Here is an 18,405-nt window from a genome sequence, read left to right on the forward strand (position 1 = left end):
GGATTAGCACCCTCGATACGCCCAAAATTGGTACCTAGTTGATTAATTAGTGTCTTAGTGTCGAAAAGTAAAAAAACTTGAAAGACTTTGAAATACAATCCTTCTTTGTAAAACAGTAAAACGTTAAAGACATTCTCGTCTCGAGGCAACGATACGTCATATCCAGTGAGTTAGGATACGACATCTCGAACTTTTGAGAATGAGCTCGCCTTTTATTTAAAATCGATGTATTTTAACCTCTTCTAAAAGGATATTCGGTTAGTTAGGGCGGACGAGGAAAATCGAAACCCAGTAAGTTAGGGCACGTTTCCTCGAATTCCCGAACCCCAAACATTGCCTTTATTTGCAAAAGATCTTATTTCGAGATATCAAAATGTCATACCCGGTAAGTTAGGGCACCACACCTCGAAGCTCCAAAAATAAGCATTTTTAGACTCATGTTGTGATTTAAAAGAATATTTTGCATTTAGATTGAATGAGAAAAGTCGAGGCCCAGTAAGTTAGGGCACGATTATCTCGAATTTTTAGAGCGAGCTTGCCTTTTGTATAAAATTTACGTCTTTTAATTTGTTAAAAGGGTATTCGGTTATTTAGAGTAAACGGGAAAAATCGAAACCCAGTAAGTTAGGGTACGTTTCCGAGTTCTCAAACACCGACTATTGCCTTTGTTTTAAAACAAATTCATATTTCTAGGTGACGAAATATCATACCCGGTAAGTTAGGGCACAACACTTCGTATTTCCGAGAGTGAGCATTTTCAAAATTCGTATAGCAATTTAAAAGAGTATTCCGTTATTTAAGTTAAATGAGAAAAATCGAAACCCAGTAAGTTAGGGCACGATTGTCTCGAATTACAGAATATGGAATATCACTTTTATGAAGGAATTATTTTAAGGTATCGAATAAAAAGCATGATGAGATATAAAAGCAAACCATGAGGCGAATGCGTAAGAATAAGCGTGACAGTGACAAACATAATAATACGAGCAATTACGATAGGTGAAATAATGACAAGGCTAATAAATAAATGCATGAGGAACAGGAAACGATCGAATACATAAATAAATTAATGAATAAAAATGACGAAATAAATGACAATGATAATGAAAGTGATGATAACGATATAAGTAAAGATAAACGAATAAAACAAATAAAAAGAAAATAATGAATAAAGCAGAAGATGTTCAAAAAAAAAATAAAACTCGTAATGAACAATTATTATGTAAAACTAAAGAATGATAGTATAGTAATGGTAGTAATAATATTAATAGTGATAATACGGGTAATAATTTAGAAATGATGTATGAAAGTGCATATACGTACGTGTACAAGTAAATAACATATAATGTGAGTGAGGAAAGAATAAAATAAGTATATTAAAAGGTGATAGGTGAAAATGTAAGGATAATAGTGATATAAATAATAATATTTGAGTAAAATAATAAGTAAATGAAAATATTATGAACCATAATATGTGACATATATATATTATAATATTACTATATATAAAGGGTATATATACATGTATAAAATATAATAGGGGTGAAAATAGATATAACAATAATATGATATAAAAGCATATATATTTATATTATGATATTAAAAGACGTATATGTATAATAATAATAATAATAATAATAATAATAATAATAATAATAATAATAATAATAATAATAATATATAGATATGGTAATGTATAATACAATTATTAAAAATATATACGTAACATACAGAAGAACACAATATTAAAAGGATATATATATGATACACATATTAAATGATAATAATGTTAGAAAACAATTATTAAAGGTATTACCTAAAAATACATACGTATGTTAAAAATAAAATAAATATATGGTGATATTAACAGTATGTGCAGAATATATATTTGGATACTATACGTAATATATAAAAGAATATATATATGGTATTAAAAGGAGAAATATACATAATATATATGTACAGATGTATAAAAATATAGACATAGTATAGTATTAACACATATATACATAACATGGAGCACAACACATATATATTAAAAGAATACCTAGGTGGTATACAAATATATTAATAAGAATTATAGTATTAAAACTATTAATAATATTTTATAACATATATTTATAAGTATTAAATAAAAGCGATAATAGTGAGCCATTAATAAAGATACAACCATAATAAAATACAATAAATAATATTACAATTAAATTAGCATAATGAGGAAAAATAAAAGAAAGGACGAAATCGAATTAAAAAATGGAATCTTGAGGCTAATTTAAAATAAATGAGAAAAAAGGGGATTAATTTGGACACGCGAGCAAACAAGAGGGACCAAAGGGGAAAATATCCCCTCCCCCTAAAACACAACGTTTTATACAGGACTAAAATGAAATAGAAGTAAAGTTATAGGGGTAAAATTAAAGAAAAAAAGGAAATAGTGCGAGACCCTATTGAACAAAGCCTCAAAAGAGAAAGGACTGAGGGCGCAAATAACCCCTCAGTCCAAAAACACGCGGACCCTGGGCATAGGCGGGTCGGGTGCTCGGGTCTTTGTCGAAACGACGCCGTTTTGGCGCCTGAAATCAAGGCCCAAAACGACGTCGTATGGTCCTTTTATAAATACCAAAATCTTAGCAAAAAAAAAAAATCATTCTTCCAGCCTCTTTAAAAAAAAATCTCTTCTCTCCTTCTGGGCTAAACCCAGAAACCGGCCAAGGAGGCCACCGACGGCCGACCGTCACGCCACCGTGGCTCCGCCGCTCCGGCCACCGTGAACGGTGGCCGAAAATCGCCTTTGGGGTAATTTTTTTCTCTTTTTTTATATTTTTTATGTTCTTTATTTATATGTACAAATGAGGGAATGGGTCTAAGAACAAAATGAAAATGAAGTTAAATCACCTTAGATTCGCTACTCTCGTTCTTCGATCTCTGATATTGGGCTCTTTTCCTGCTTTTGATATTGCTAGAGTCTATATTCTGTTTTTGTATATTTGAAATCTAATATTGTTTTTATTTCTCAAGTGCCGATCCTTACAATGGTTATTGATTCGGCTTTATATATAGCCATTACATACTTTTTTTTAATATCTGTCTATTCTTCTGTTGTTGCTGCAGACAAACGGTGGTGGAGCAGCGGCGGTAGTGGATGAGATAGGGGCAAGTGGTCGAACGGCTAGGGTTTTAGGTTTTCCCCCTTTTTTTTCTTTAATGTATTGGGCTAGGGATTTAGTGGTTTTTGGTCTGGGTCAAACGGGTTAGAGGGTTTTGGGCCCAAAAATTGGGCTTGTACATTTATGTTTAATATATTATTATATTATTATATAATAAAGATATTTTATGTTTTAATTATAATATAATATATTATATTGTATTAATTATTTTATTATTTATATAAACTAAAGAAATAAAAGAAAGGAAATAGAAACAGAATAGGGAACGAAACAGAAAGAAAAGAAAAAAAAGAAAAGAAGAAATTTAGGGTTTTCAAGGTTCAATTTCAAATTTCTAATATCGTACTAGAGACTTCGACAAAGAAAGGAAAAGAGAAGGTTGAAGAGCAGTGATTCGAGAATTTCGGTTTGTATTTCTATAACCGAACTCAATAATTATTTTGATACATTATTATTACTATGTACGATTATTGTAATTGAGTGTTTGTGAAATTATGATTTATGTGATATTTGAGCTTCAGTGTTGAATTTAAATTGAATTGGTATTTAATCCAAATTTAATTATTAATTGTTATAATTTGGTTTATATGTTGTGGTACGTAATTAAGGTAAGTATTAGTAATTTTTATTGAATTGAATTTATATGGATACATGTGATTAATTGAAATCTGTATTGGTTGAAAAATTGAAAGTGAATTGAATACCCTATTAACAGTGTCGGTCTAAGTCGAATATAGTTGGCATGCCATAAGATTAAAAGCGTTCAGGGATACTTCGACCTTGAGTCGATGAGGCACTATAAGTGTTGTACTGTTACTGTTACTTCGGTTTAATCCGATAAGGTACTAAGTACTGTACTGTTACTGTTTACTTCGGCAAAGCCGATGAGGCACTAAGTGCTGTACTGGTGTGTTGGTTGGATCTATGTATCCGTCATTATCCGAGTCATGTTAATAAGGGTAACCAATTGCACTAAACGACTGGATATTTCTAAATGGTTTATTGTTACTGACTGACTAATTGTATTGAATATCATTGATTGGTTGATAGCTACTGAAATATATTGAGTGATATTGAGTTTGGATTAGAATGGTATATAAATTGAAAAGTGAATGATTGAATATTTATTATTTTGAAAAGTTTGAATATATATATTTACATATGTTTTGCATTCATTAAGTGTTCAGTTAAAGAAATACCACTGAGTGCATACTCAACGTACGTTTGTTTCCTTGCGCAGGTTAGGTAAAAGGCAAATTGTTGAATTTGCATCCAAAGCCAATCCCGGTCTCAAGGCTTGGTGATGTATGTTTCATTTTAGTAATGGCATCTACCTAGGATGTCAAATTTTGTTATTTTGGGAAATGTTTGTAAATGGTGTTTTAAAATGATACAAACTATATATATATTCCTGAAAATATGAATGGCATGTTTAAGTTTAAGAACATATGACTATGAAATAGGTAGTTTTGAAGTAATAGTGCTATAAATATAGAAATTGGTTTTAATAATGATTTGTTTTGGATTGGTCTCGATTTGAAACTTGCAGGGAATGTTAGATATTTATAAAGGGATTATATTGAGTTAAAAAAAATATCCGAACAAGTCTCGATTCGATTCTAACGCGTGATTTGAATCTCGAGGGTCCATTATAGGGACTTTATGATTAAATCAAGATATGTATGTCATTTATTTTGAATTAATTGTAAATTGTCTGATATGTTCTGTAATGTTTCATAATCCTGTTCCGGTGACAGTCTAGGGTTAAGGGGTGTTATATTTAGTGGCATCAGAGCTATTCAAGTTTAGTTGATTCTAGGATTAAATTGAGTACAGAATTGAGTCTAAAGGTACATGCCATAATTAAGTCAAATTTGAGTCGGGATTGGATACTGATATATTGATTGTTTCTATTTTATAGTTAAAAATGTCTGATGAACATATTGAAGATACTGATCGAGAAACGTATAGTGAAGATGATGAATCATATGATATAAATGAATTAGAATCTACAACACCAAGTGTAAATCCGGTAGATAATCAACCACCAAATGTTAGAAGGGGTGAAATCCGAGAAAGAGATAATTCAAAAGTACTTAGAGTGATAACTGATGCTCTTTAGCAAGCAGTGGGAATTATACCTGCTATGACCTCTACACCTACAGTCTGATGAGCCCTGATTAAAGAACTGAGTAAATATAGTGCTACCGAATTTTTGGGTTCGAAGGGAGTTGATTCGGTTACAACTGAAAACTGGATAAAGGCTACAAAGAGGATTCTGAAACAACTTGAATGCACCATTCAGGAAAGTTTATTGTGTGCCGTATCTTTGTTACAAGGAGAAGCATACATATGGTAGGAATCAGTAATGTAACATGTGCCAGAGGAGCAGATAAGCTGGGACTTCTTCCAGAGAGAATTTCAGAAAAAAGTATATGGGAGAGTTGTATATGGAAGATAAGAAATAGGAGTTTTTAATGCTAAAATAGGGTGAGATGTCCGTAGTAGATTATGAACGGGAATTCTTGAGACTTAGCAAATATGCAACTGAATTTGTACCAATTGAAGCTGATAGCTATAGACGATTTCTACGAGGATTGCATGATGAATTACAACTGCAATTGGTGTCTATCTGAAATACTGAATTTGCAGATTTAATTGAGAGAGCCAAAATGGTTGAACAAGTGTTGGGATTAGATAAAAAAACCTGAAATTTTTTGTTCACTTGGGAAACGTCTTGGAACTACAAGTTCTAATCCACAACCCAAGAGATCAAAAGAATTTTGAGGTATCTGGAGATTTGGTTCTAGATCAGATAGAGGTGACAGAAACTGTAGTAGGCAGATGACAGTCTCTACTAGTAGTATTAGAGGTCCAACTCGGAATATTGAAATTCTGGAATGTCAACATTGTGGAAATAAACATCGGGGAGAGTGTTGGAAATTAACTGGAGGTTGTTTCCGTTGTGGATCCACCAATCATTTTGTAAAAGATTGTCCAAGGATTAAAGTATAGCACCGGAGGTATCACAGGGATCTGATTCTGCTTCCAGAGGTCGAGGGTTAGGTCGAGGTGGTTCAGTTAGTAGAGGTGGAGCTAGAAGATCAAGTGATGTTGCCATTCAGCAATCAGAGGCTAGAGCACCGGTCTGAGCATATGTAGTAAGAACTCGTGAAGAAGGTGATGCACACGATGTGGTGACATGTATACTTTTATTGCACTCAGAACCTGTTTATACTTTAATAGATTCAAGATCATCACATTCATATGTTAATACAAAACTGGTTGAGTCGGAAAATTTAAAACCTAAAATGTCTAAAGTAAATATAGAGGTATCTAATCCTTTGGGGCAAACTATGTTAGTGAATCGAGTATATTGAAGATGTCCGTTAATGATTCAGGATAAAATCTTTTCTGTTGATTTGTTGATTATTCCATTTGGCAATTTCAATATTATACTGGTTTTGGATTGGTTATCTAAGTATGGGGTGATTTTAGATTGCTGCAAAAAAGTTCACTGTTCAGAATGAGAGTGGTGATCAGATTGAGGTAAACAATATTCAGACTAGTGGGTCAGCCAGTATTTTTTTGGTAATTCAAGCTAATAAACTTCTTCATCAGGGGTGTACAACTTTTCTGCCATATGTTATTAATTCGGATGCAGTTGAAAGTCAATGCAGTAAAACCCGTACAGTTTGTGAATTTCCTGATTTTTTCCTGAAGAATTACCGGGATTACCACTTGACTGGGAGGTTGAGTTTGTAATTGAAGTTTACTTGGGTACAGCTCCAGTGTCAATACTTCGTATCGTATGTCACCTACAGAGTTGAAAGAATTAAAGGTACAGTTGCAAGATTTGTTGGATCGTGGTTTTAAACGTCCGAGTACTTCGCCTTGGGGAGCTTCAATACTATTTGAAAAAAGAAAGATGGTTCAATGCGATTATGTATTGATTATAGGTAACTAAACTAGATAACGATTAAGAACAAATATCCGTTACCTCGTATTAACGATTTATTTGATCAGTTGAAAGGAGCTTCTGTGTTTTCGAAGATTGATTTAAGATCGGGTTACTACCAGTTAAAGGTAAAAGAAAGTGATGTAATGAAGATAGCATTTTGTACGAGGTATGGTCATTATGAATTCTCAGTGATGCCATTTGGATTAAAAAATACCGCAGTTGCTTTTATAGATCTTATAAACCGAATATTTCAGCCGTATTTGGATCAGTTCGTTCAAAGTTTGAATCTGAACATGAGCAACATCTCCGAATTGTTTTGCAAATATTACGGGAGAAGCAATTGTATGGGAAATTAAGTAAATGTGAATTTTGGTTATCAGAGGTTATATTTCTTGGACATGTGGTATTAGTAGATGGAATTAGAGTTGATCCAAAGAAGATTGAAGCAATTGTTCAGTGGAAAGCTCCCAAAAATGTGTCAGAGGTACGTAGTTTTCTGGGACTGGCTGGGTATTATCGAAGGTTCGTGAATGGATTTTCAAAGATAGCTTTAGCGACGACAAAGTTGTTGCAAAAGAATGTTCCATTTGTTTGGGATGATCAGTGCCAAGAAAGCTTTGAGAAATTGAAGCAGATGTTGACTGAGGCACCTGTTCTGACTTTACCAGAATCGGTAAAAGATTTTGTAGTATATAGTGATGCTTCCTTAAATGGACTTGGGTGTGTTCTGATGCAAAATGGAAAGTTAATAGCTTATGCTTCTAGGCAATTTAAACCACATGAATGTAACTATCCGGCACATGATTTGGAACTAGCAGTTGTGGTCTTTGCTTTGAAGATATGGAGACACTATCTGTATGGTGAAAAATGCTACATTTAAATTGATCATAAAAGTCTCAAGTATCTTTTATTGCAGAAGGAATTGAATTTAAGACAGCGTCGATGGATAGAACTTTTGAAAGATTATGATTGTGCTATTGATTATCATCTAGGGAAGACGAATGTTATGGCTGATGCATTATGCAGGAAAGCAGCAAGTGAATTACGAGTAATGTTTGCACAACTCAGTATTAATGACGATGGAAGTCTGTTGGCTGAATTGAGAGTTAAATCAGTGATGTTTGATTAAATTAAGTTAGCACAGTTGGAAGATAGTAAGTTGATTAAGAAAAGAGAGATGATTCAGAACGGTATGGCAAAAAATTTCATCATTGATGAGTATGATTGTCTGAGATTTCGTAATCGGATTTGTGTTCCAGCTGTTTCAGACCTGAAGGAGTCGATACTTCGTGAGGCACATGATAGTCCTTTTGCAATACATCCAGAAGGAACAAAAATGTACCGTAATCTACAAGAGTCTTATTGGTGGCTAGGTATGAAGAAAGATATAGTGAAATATGTGGCTAAATGTTTAACTTGTCAACGAGTTAAAGCTGAACATTAGGTTCCGACAGGACTACTTCAGCCTATTAATATTCCTAAATGGAAATGAGATTGTATTAAGATGGATTTTGTAACAGGGTTGCCATTGTCAGCAAGTAAGAAAAATACTATTTGGGTGATTGTTGATTGACTTACTAAATCGGCTCATTTTATAGTTGTTAGAACTGATTGGTCACTTCAGAAACTTGCGAAAACATACATCCAATATATCGAGAGATTGCATGGTATTTCAGTATCGATAATTTTTGATCGGAATCCACGACTTACATCGAGGTTTTAGAGAGAGTTGCATGAGTCTTTTGGTACTCGACTTAGTTTTAATACATCTTTTCATCCATAAACTGATGGGCAATCTAACGGTTTATTCAGATTTTAGAAGACATGCTTCGAGCTTATATCATTGACTTTGAATCTGGTTAGGAATGTTATTTACCATTAGCCGAGTTTGTTTATAATAAAAGTTTCCAATCTAGTATTCAGATGACTCCTTATGAAGCTTTATATGGTCGAAGGTGTCGATCGCCTGTATGTTGGGCAGAATTGAATGAAAGAAAAATGATTGGACCGAAATTAATCTGAGAAACAGAAGATACTGTTAAAAAGATTTGAGAAAGGTTGAAAGTAGATTTCGACAGACAAAAATCATATGCAGATTTGAAACATCGAGATATCAAATATTCTGTCGGTGACAAGGTATTCCTTAAAGTTTCACCTTGGAAGTAAATTTTGAGATTTGGACGAAAAGGAAAGCTAAGCCCTCGTTTCGTTGGGCCATATAAGATTGTGGAAAGAGTTTGACCAGTTGCTTATCGATTAGCTTTGCCTCTAGATTTACAGAAGATTCACGATGTTTTTCTTGTTTCTATGTTGAGAAGATACAGATCTGATCCCTTTCATATGATTTCGACAGAAGATATTGAAATTCGACCCGATTTGACATACGAAGAGGAACCGGTTAGAATATTAGCTCGAGAGGTGAAAGAATTACGTAATAAATGAGTTCCTTTAGAGAAAGTGTTGTGGTGAAGTCATAGTGTTGAAGAAGCAACATGGGAACCGGAAGAGACTATGAGATCACAGTATCCCCACCTCTTTTCAGGTAAATTTCCAGGACGAAATTTATTAGGGGGAGAAATGTAACGACCCAAAATTTAAGGGTAATGGAAAAGTATATTTTCGGTTCTCCGTTTTTGAAAAAAAATTTCATAAATATTTATCAAAAATATTTAAGAAGCTAGTTGTGTGTTTAATTAGGTTTTAAATAGGTGAATTTGACTTAATTAGGAGTAATTAATAAAAAGGACTAAATTGAATAAAGGGTAAAAGTTGAATTATAGATTAAAAGAAAATAAAAAGGATTAAAAGGTGAATTATAGATTAAAAGAAAATAAAAAGGACTAAAAGGACAACTATACTGAAAGTATAAATTGAGGCGGTTTATCGTGAGGAAAATGTAAGATTTTTATGTCTAAGATATTATTATGTTACTATATAACAAAGATATTTTATGTTTTAATTATAATATAATATATTATATTATATTATATATATAAACTAAAGAAATAAAAGAAAGGAAATAGAAACAGAATAGGGAACGAAATAGAAAGAAAAGGAAAAAGAAAAGAAAAGAAGAAATTTAGGGTTTTCAACGTTCAATTTCAAATTGCTACTATTGTACCAGAGGCTTCAACAAAGAAAGCAAAAGAAAAGGTTGAAGAGCAATGATTCGAGAATTTCGGTTTGTATTTCTATAACCAAACTCAATAATTATTTTGATACATTACTATGTATGATTATTGGAATTGAGCGTTTGTGAAATTATGATTTATGTGATATTTGAGTATTGGTATTGAATTTAAATTGAATTGGTATTTAATCTGAATTTAATTATTAATTGTTATAATTTGGTTTATATGTTATGGTAAGTAATTAAGGTAACTATTAGTAATTGTTATTGAATTGAATTTATATGGATACATGAGATTAATTGAAATGTGTATTGGTTGAAAAATTAAAAGTGAATTGAATACCCTATTAACAGTATCAGGCTAAGTCAGATATAGTTGGCATGCCACAGGATTGGAAGCGTTCAGGGATACTTCGACCTTAAGTCGGTGAGGTACTATAAGTGTCGTACTGTTACTGTTACTTCGGTTTAATCTGATGAGATATTGAGTACCATACTGTTACTATTTACTTCTGCAAAGCTAATGAAGCACTAAGTGTTGTACTGGTGTGTTGGTTGGATCTATGTATTCGTCATTATTCGAGTCATGTTAATAAGGGTAACCAATTGCACTAAACGACTGAATATTTCTAAATGGTTTATTGTTACTGACTGATTGATTGTATTGAATATCATTGATTGGTTGATGGCTACTGAAATATATTGACTGATATTGAGTTTGGATTAGAATGGTATATAAATTGAAAAGTGAATGATTGAATATTTATTATTTTGAAAAGTTTGAATATATATATTTATATATGTTTTATATTAAGTGTTCGGTTAAAGAAATACCACTGAGTGCATACTCAGCGTAGGGTTTGTTTCCTTGCACAGGTTAGGTAAAAGGCAAATTGTTGAATTTGCATCCAAAGCCGATCTCGATCTCAAGACTTGGTGATGTATGTTTCATTTTGGTAATGGCATGTGCCTAGGATGTCAAATTTTGTTATTTTGGGAAATGTTTGTAAATGGTGTTTTAAAATGATACAAACTATATATATATTCCTGAAAATATGAATGACATGTTTAAGTTTAAGAACATATGAGTATGAAATAGGTAGTTTTGAAGTAATAGTGCTATACATATAGAAATTGGTTTGAATAATGATTTGTTTTGGATTGGTCTTGATTTGAAACTTGTAGGGAAGGTTAGATATTTATAAAAGGGGTTATATTGAGTTAAAAAAAATATCCGAACAAGTTCCGATTCAATTCTAACGCGTGATTTGGACCTAGAGGGTCCATGATAGGGACTTTATGATTAAATCAAGATATGTATGTCATTTATTTTAAATTAATTGTAAATTGTTCGATATGTTCTGTAATGCTTCGTAACCCTGTTCCAGTGATGGTCTAGGGTTAAGGAGTGTTACAATTTGTAGGTCGTATAAAGGAGACCAAATTTTTGAGTAGGGCAATACTTTCCGTTAAGGGCTCGAGACCCAAGTCCCCTCAACAGTATATAAATTTTTTTATTTTTTACGACACCATATAATATACTTGTTAAACCCTCAACTCACTTATGAAGTCTAAAATACTCCCTAAGTGATGTATGAAATAATTTTCCACTAATTATATACATGATTGAGGGTAACTATTTAAATTTTATCTTACATTTCTTTAAATATTTTATTTTTCATATTATCTCAAGAAAATATTGTAGAAAAGAACAATTTATAAACAAGTTATTTTAAAATTTAAGAGTTCAACTTTAAACATATTTCAAAGTATAGAATTTTTTTAAAAATAAATATGAAAAATGATATATAAGTAGGAGCTTACTTATCACTTAAGAGAAAATTTAACTAGTTTTTGTTTTATTCTATTTTAATTAAGGGTACATTATTCTTTGTCAAACAATGTAATTATATTCATTATTTACTTTTAAGTAATATAACAAACAAATTTTATAACTTAAAATTCTACACTTAATTTATCAATACTTATTATTTTCAATATTTATTTTTTCAACACTTAATTTTTTAATCTACCAAACATAATTTAAGCTTTTCTTTTTCACTCAATTGGATATTCAAATTGTGAAAATGCATCAATTAAATCATTTAAAAAAATTGATGACAATTAAATTTTAATTTTAGCCAAAGTTGATCGTTAACTTTTTTTTATCTAATTTTACCATGTATCGTTTAAGGGTAAAAAGGATAAAAAAAAATGAAAGATAAATTTGATATGAAAGTAATATTCCTCTATGAATCTTATATATTTTGGGATATTAACATTACTGAAAATATAAAATTTTCAATTTAAAGTAATCTTTAAAATCCAAACATCGAAAAATAACCCTAATGCTTTTTCACATATATAATGTTGTGAACAAAAATGGTATAATTGTTTTAATATACTTGAGAAGGAAGAAGTCATATATGTTATAAGATCAAATACCAAGTAAATTTATCAATCATAAAATTCACAGAAACAATGAAACAAAATAATTTCATCAAATGAAAAGGCTTTACACTGCACAAACAATTTGATAAAAAAAAATTAAACAACAGTGTTGATAGAAATAATTTTTTTAAATTAAATAAACTCAATTTATAATTTTACCTTTAAAAAAAGTGAGAAAATTTAAAAAGCTACCCAAAATTTAATGTTGTCTCTGTTCTTAGGATAATATAATATTGCTTCTAAATTTATGTTATTTTATTTAAGAGTGTAATAAATGTAAACCATAAAACTAATTTAATGACATGAAAAAAAAAAGGGTTGATGAGAGAACATTTTATGATCATCAAACTAATATTTAATATTTCCACAGTATTTTGAGCTAAATTTTGGGACTGCATTAATTTTGACACTAGGATTGGGAATGGTAGACAAGTGTTTTATTGGTTGTTTAATATATTTTGGGTGGGTTTGGATGGGAGGTGAGGTGTAGTGCAATACGTTTAGTTTAATTTTTTGTTTTACATTACAATATCGTTATAGTATCTAATCTTTTTGTCACTGCTGTTTTTACACTGATTGTAAGTAAATGCACCACCTATCCAAATCCACCCTTAGTTTGTATTGTTGTCGTTGTATCAAAGACCCCATATCCGTAACCCACGCCGGAGTGGAATACGAGGTATTACCTAACTCGATCTCATGAACATAAACGTTCACAAGTCACCTAGACTCAGTCCAATTTAAAACCTTTTCAATTTCTACTTTAAACCTCTTGTTATGGGCCTACGAGCCCCTAATCGACCATTGGGAACTATTCGAGATTAACTCGAGCCCTTAAACCATCTATAGAAAATTTGACTTTTAAACAAGGCACATGTTAGTGTAAAAGGACAACACGCCTGTGTGGCCATTTCAACATGGGCGTGTTGGTGGCCCGTGTGGCTCACACGGCGTAGGTAATATAAGGACACTCTCGTGTCCATCACCTATGTGGAATTAATTCTAAATGCACACCTACAGGGGTTTTCACACAGCCTGGCACACGCCCGTGTCCCTGGCCCATGTGCTTCACACGGCCATGACACGCCCCTGTCCTAGCCCGTGCGTAAAAACATGGAAATTCTGTTTCTGACGTCAGCATCTCAAAAATGCCACACGGCCAATGCACACGCCCATGTGCTAGGCTGGATCCATCACACGACTGAGACACACGGCCGTGTCTCTGCCCGTGTGTTTACTATTATGCATATTGACTTGAAATTTTTACGTACAGGGGATACACGGCCGGACCACACGCCCATGAGGCAGACCGTGTGGACAATATAAGGCTATTTACCAAGCCTATTTGCCACCCTTACTTACACAACCTGCATAGTAGTAACCACAATCAAGATGAGACTATCCCAAACAACCAAATCAGCCACAATAAACAACATTCCATTTGTGCATTTTACTCATCTATGAAAATAACACCTTTACATATAAAACAGAATGAATATTATCCATCATTCAAGGCTTAATACAAAATGAAGGGTTCCCAACCCAAGTTAACACATTTGGCCAGTTTCCAATAACACAAAAATAACGAAGTCTAAGCCCTATACATGCTATATTCAAAAATATAAATCAAACTATACCGAAAGCTTCGATTGATAGTGTGATCGATATCTCCGACTTCTATTGATCCTTGAGCTAGATAGGCGGCACTATAAGAAAATTGAAAAGGAGAGGGAGTAAGCATAAAGCTTAGTAAGTTGCACATAAATAAATATACAACATATCTTTACCATTCATCAATAGGTATCATAATACAATAGTAGCATAAGCAAAACTTACTCATCAATATTCATTACACTTCATATAGCATATATTGAGCTCACATTTCATACATACCATATAGGTACCTTTACCACTCACAACACAGTTATACTTTCCTAGTTAACTTTAAATCATGCTTTTACCACTGAACCATTTGGAACATATTTGGATATTCATTTAGCCTTCAATATGGGGTCAGACATCGATGCCATATCCTAGACATGGTCTTACACAAGTTCTAGTATATCTGTTCTGATGCCATGTCCTAGACATTGTCTTACACTGACACATCTTGTAGTCGATGCATGTCCCAGACATGTCTTATACTAGCTTACGTCTCGAGGCCGATGCATGTCCCAGACATGTCTTACACTAGCACTCGTCTCAATACCGATGACATGTCCCAAACATGGTCTTATACTGGCTCTCATAATGTGGCCGATGCATGTCCCAGACATGTCTTATACTAGCTTATAATAACCCATATGTTATGGCATGAATATCCAATTTATTTCTTGAGGTTCATTCGGGAATTCTATTATCTCTATTCTCATCATGTTACCTTATTTCCAAAATCAAGCAATTCATGCTATAATAATTCAAATACAATTCAACATGTAACACCCCAAAAATGTAGGGTCTACAATTTTGCATGATTTGACACAAATTTCTTGTTTGCTTTAGTGGCTATGTGATTTGGGTATGTTTAGGGGTGTTTAGGAAGCCTGGGTTCGAGTCTGGGCCTTAGCAAAATTTTTAGTTTTGATATTAAGTGAGATTGGCTGTTAGCAGTTAGGACTTATGTTTAAGTGTATGGGATTTTATGTCATAAAAAGCCTTGTGGCTTAGTGGCAAGTGGCGTGTGGATCATTTGAGAGGGCATGGGTTCGAATTCCGTGGCAAGTAAGGAGCATTTATTTTGCTACCAGAGGATGGCAAGAGTTGGTGTTGGATTTGAACTCAGGTGATGGAGAGTTTGAATGGGTCATAAAGGTTGTTGTGGAGGATATCTAAGAGGGATAAGGGGAGAAAATCTCCATTTTCAAGGAGTTTGAAATTGGGTTGAGTTATAGCCGAATGGGGTGTTTGTGGGTGCAAATTCGGCCAAAGGGTGTTGGCAGTGCATTTTTAGAAATTGGTTTGGGAGTAGGTGCCCAATTCCTTCTTTTCTGTTTCGGGTTTTGTCCTTTTTCAATAATTTTGGAAGCATTCTCCCTTGTGCCGATCTCACTAGTAGTCTTTCTTACTTTTCGGGATTTTGCCAAAATCTCTTGTCGTAACTTCATTCTTTTATTCTATTTTGCGCCGAATCATATTTCTATTTTTTTCTTCCCTTCTAAATCTTTGGTCGAATATAGCCTATCTCTAATACCCATCTTTCTCTTCTTCTCTTCACATTTTTCTTTGGCCGAACCCTGCTGTCAAATTTAACACCCTCTTTGCCGAAACTTTTTCCTTTTTCTTCAAACTTTTCCCTGTTTCTTTTATTCATCATTTTATTACCTGTGTTACTCGGTTTGTGTGGTTGGCCAAATTCTGGGGTCCTCCGCTATTGCTAAGTATATCGTGTAAGGATTGGTAACCCTGTTTCTTCTACTATGTTCTTAAAGTAGAATATCCCTTCTCTTAAATCTCTGTACTTTTTGATTGGTGACCTATTTTTCCCATGATGTGTGTTCATGGATTCCAGGTATCATTGAGAAATGAAGGGAGGAGGACGTTCTCGAACCATCGAAACCCTATCTTCCAATACTTGAGTAAGGCTGATTACTCTTAGTCTTTCAAAGGGTTATCTTTATGATTTTAGGCTACTTTTTAATTAGTTCTACATATTAATCTGTCGTGAGTGCAGTTAGGTTCCTAAATACAGGTGATCAACCCTAACTAATCCAAGTGTAGTTGGCTACCCTCTTTTCGGTAAGGGTAAGCAGAAGAGTTGGGTTATAAATTAGTTGTTTTTTATTGATCTAAGTGGAGACTAACTGTATGCTGGATCGATTGTAGGCTTTGGGTTTGTAGGAGATTCTCTCATTTTCGCAAATCCAGGTGTGTATCCGTACACCATTCTGTTACTGCACAAAAGCCAAAAGGTGTGTATTCATACTATTATGCTAATGTGAATCAGCAAAAGCTAAAAAGCTGAAATGCCAAAGTTTTGGCATTTGCAGCCTCTTGAGCGAGTGATCACCCACGTGATGAACTGAGCCCACTGGAGGTCGCCACGAGCGTTCTCGTAGGTTTGGGCCGTTATGGAGCCTAGTGGGCCAAGATGGACCCTATGGGCTCGTGGGCCCATACGGATGAAACTTTCGGTAAGTAGCAGATAATGAAGTAGGCTATGGTAATCGCGTAGTCGCTACTGGATTTGGGCTAAATGGGCGACACGAGCGTGTGGGCCCACTTGGGCTGAGTAATGGGCCATAACCCCATTTATACTGTTTTGGCCAGATGGGCTATCTGAGTTGTTCGAGATGACTGTAGGGCTTTTTGAAGGATTGTTAACTATATCGAGACCCCGAAATAGGTTAGATGACTGAAATACCCCTGAGGGGTAAAATTATTAATTTACCCCTAATGGATAGAAATGACCATTATACCCTGAAGTAGGTTGATTGATGAGTGTATGATATATATATAACTGTATCTGAGTATGAGACCTTGCATATACACATTATTTATGACATGACATGTAACACCCTGAAAATTTCTACAGTAAGATATTATCCTTAAGATAGTAAAATAAGGAAATAAAGTGCCAGGAAGAGGAAAATTTGAGTTATGTCACTGGGAAGTATATTATGATATACTGATTTAAGAAAGGACTAAATTGTAAAAGTGAGAAAAGTTTTGTGGCCAAGAGTAAATACTTAAAATTTGAGGGATTAAAATGTAAATATGAAAAGTTGAAGGACTAATAGTGCAAATATTTTAAGGGTGGAATGATCTAGAAACCAAGGAAAATTGATGAATTAGGACCAAATTGAATAGGTGAAGAATTATGAGGGACTGAATTGCAATTTTACCAAATTAAGTGATGACTCAAGAATGGAATTTTAAAAGATCACTAAGGGCAAAATAGTCAATTGGAAGAGAGAGAAATCTAGAGACAATGATGATGGAGATATTTTAGATAAATTAAATAAATAAATATTAGTTTATTAATACTTTAAATTGATTTTTAAATGATATTTTATTATTTTATTTAGTATATATAAGGAAAGAAAGATGAAGAATCATCATCTTTTCTTTCCCATACAAACCAACGTGAGAGAGAGGAAGAAGAAAAGAAGTTTTCTTTCTTTACAATTTGGTCCTTCCACAAAAAATTCACCATTTTCACCTAGAAATCAAAAGAATTTCCATAGCTACTAAGAGAGAAAAATGTTAAGGAGACCATGAGGAGTTAGAATATCAAGTTGGATTCAAGAAATAGGAGCTGGAGGAGAGAGAAAATCAAGTTAAAGACTAGTATCAATAGAACAAGGTAAGTACATCAAGATTTCAATATGTTTTTAAGTTTGTTATTATTGACAAAGCATGGAAATAATGTAATAGGAGAGTTTTCTTACATAAGGTCCTATATTCTTGATATGTTAATAAAGAGAAAAGAAGAGAAAGTGATGAGAAATGGTGTAGAAAAAGAAAATAAGGGTGTTATAACCTGGTAATTAATATCTTGCACTAAAACAGTTTTGGACAGCAGCAGTAGTCTAAATTTGAAAAATCATCAAAAATTTTAGAAATCTAATTATAGGATGAATAAAATATGAAATTAAATCTTATTAAGTCTAGTTTCTTATAGAAGAAATTATGTAAGCAATGGAATTGTAAATCATGAGATATGATGAATTTTGTGAGACAAGGTCAGAATGATTTTG

The sequence above is a fragment of the Gossypium hirsutum genome, chromosome A10 (genome assembly GCF_007990345.1).
Source record: "Gossypium hirsutum isolate 1008001.06 chromosome A10, Gossypium_hirsutum_v2.1, whole genome shotgun sequence".
Classification (NCBI taxonomy): Eukaryota; Viridiplantae; Streptophyta; class Magnoliopsida; order Malvales; family Malvaceae; genus Gossypium; species Gossypium hirsutum.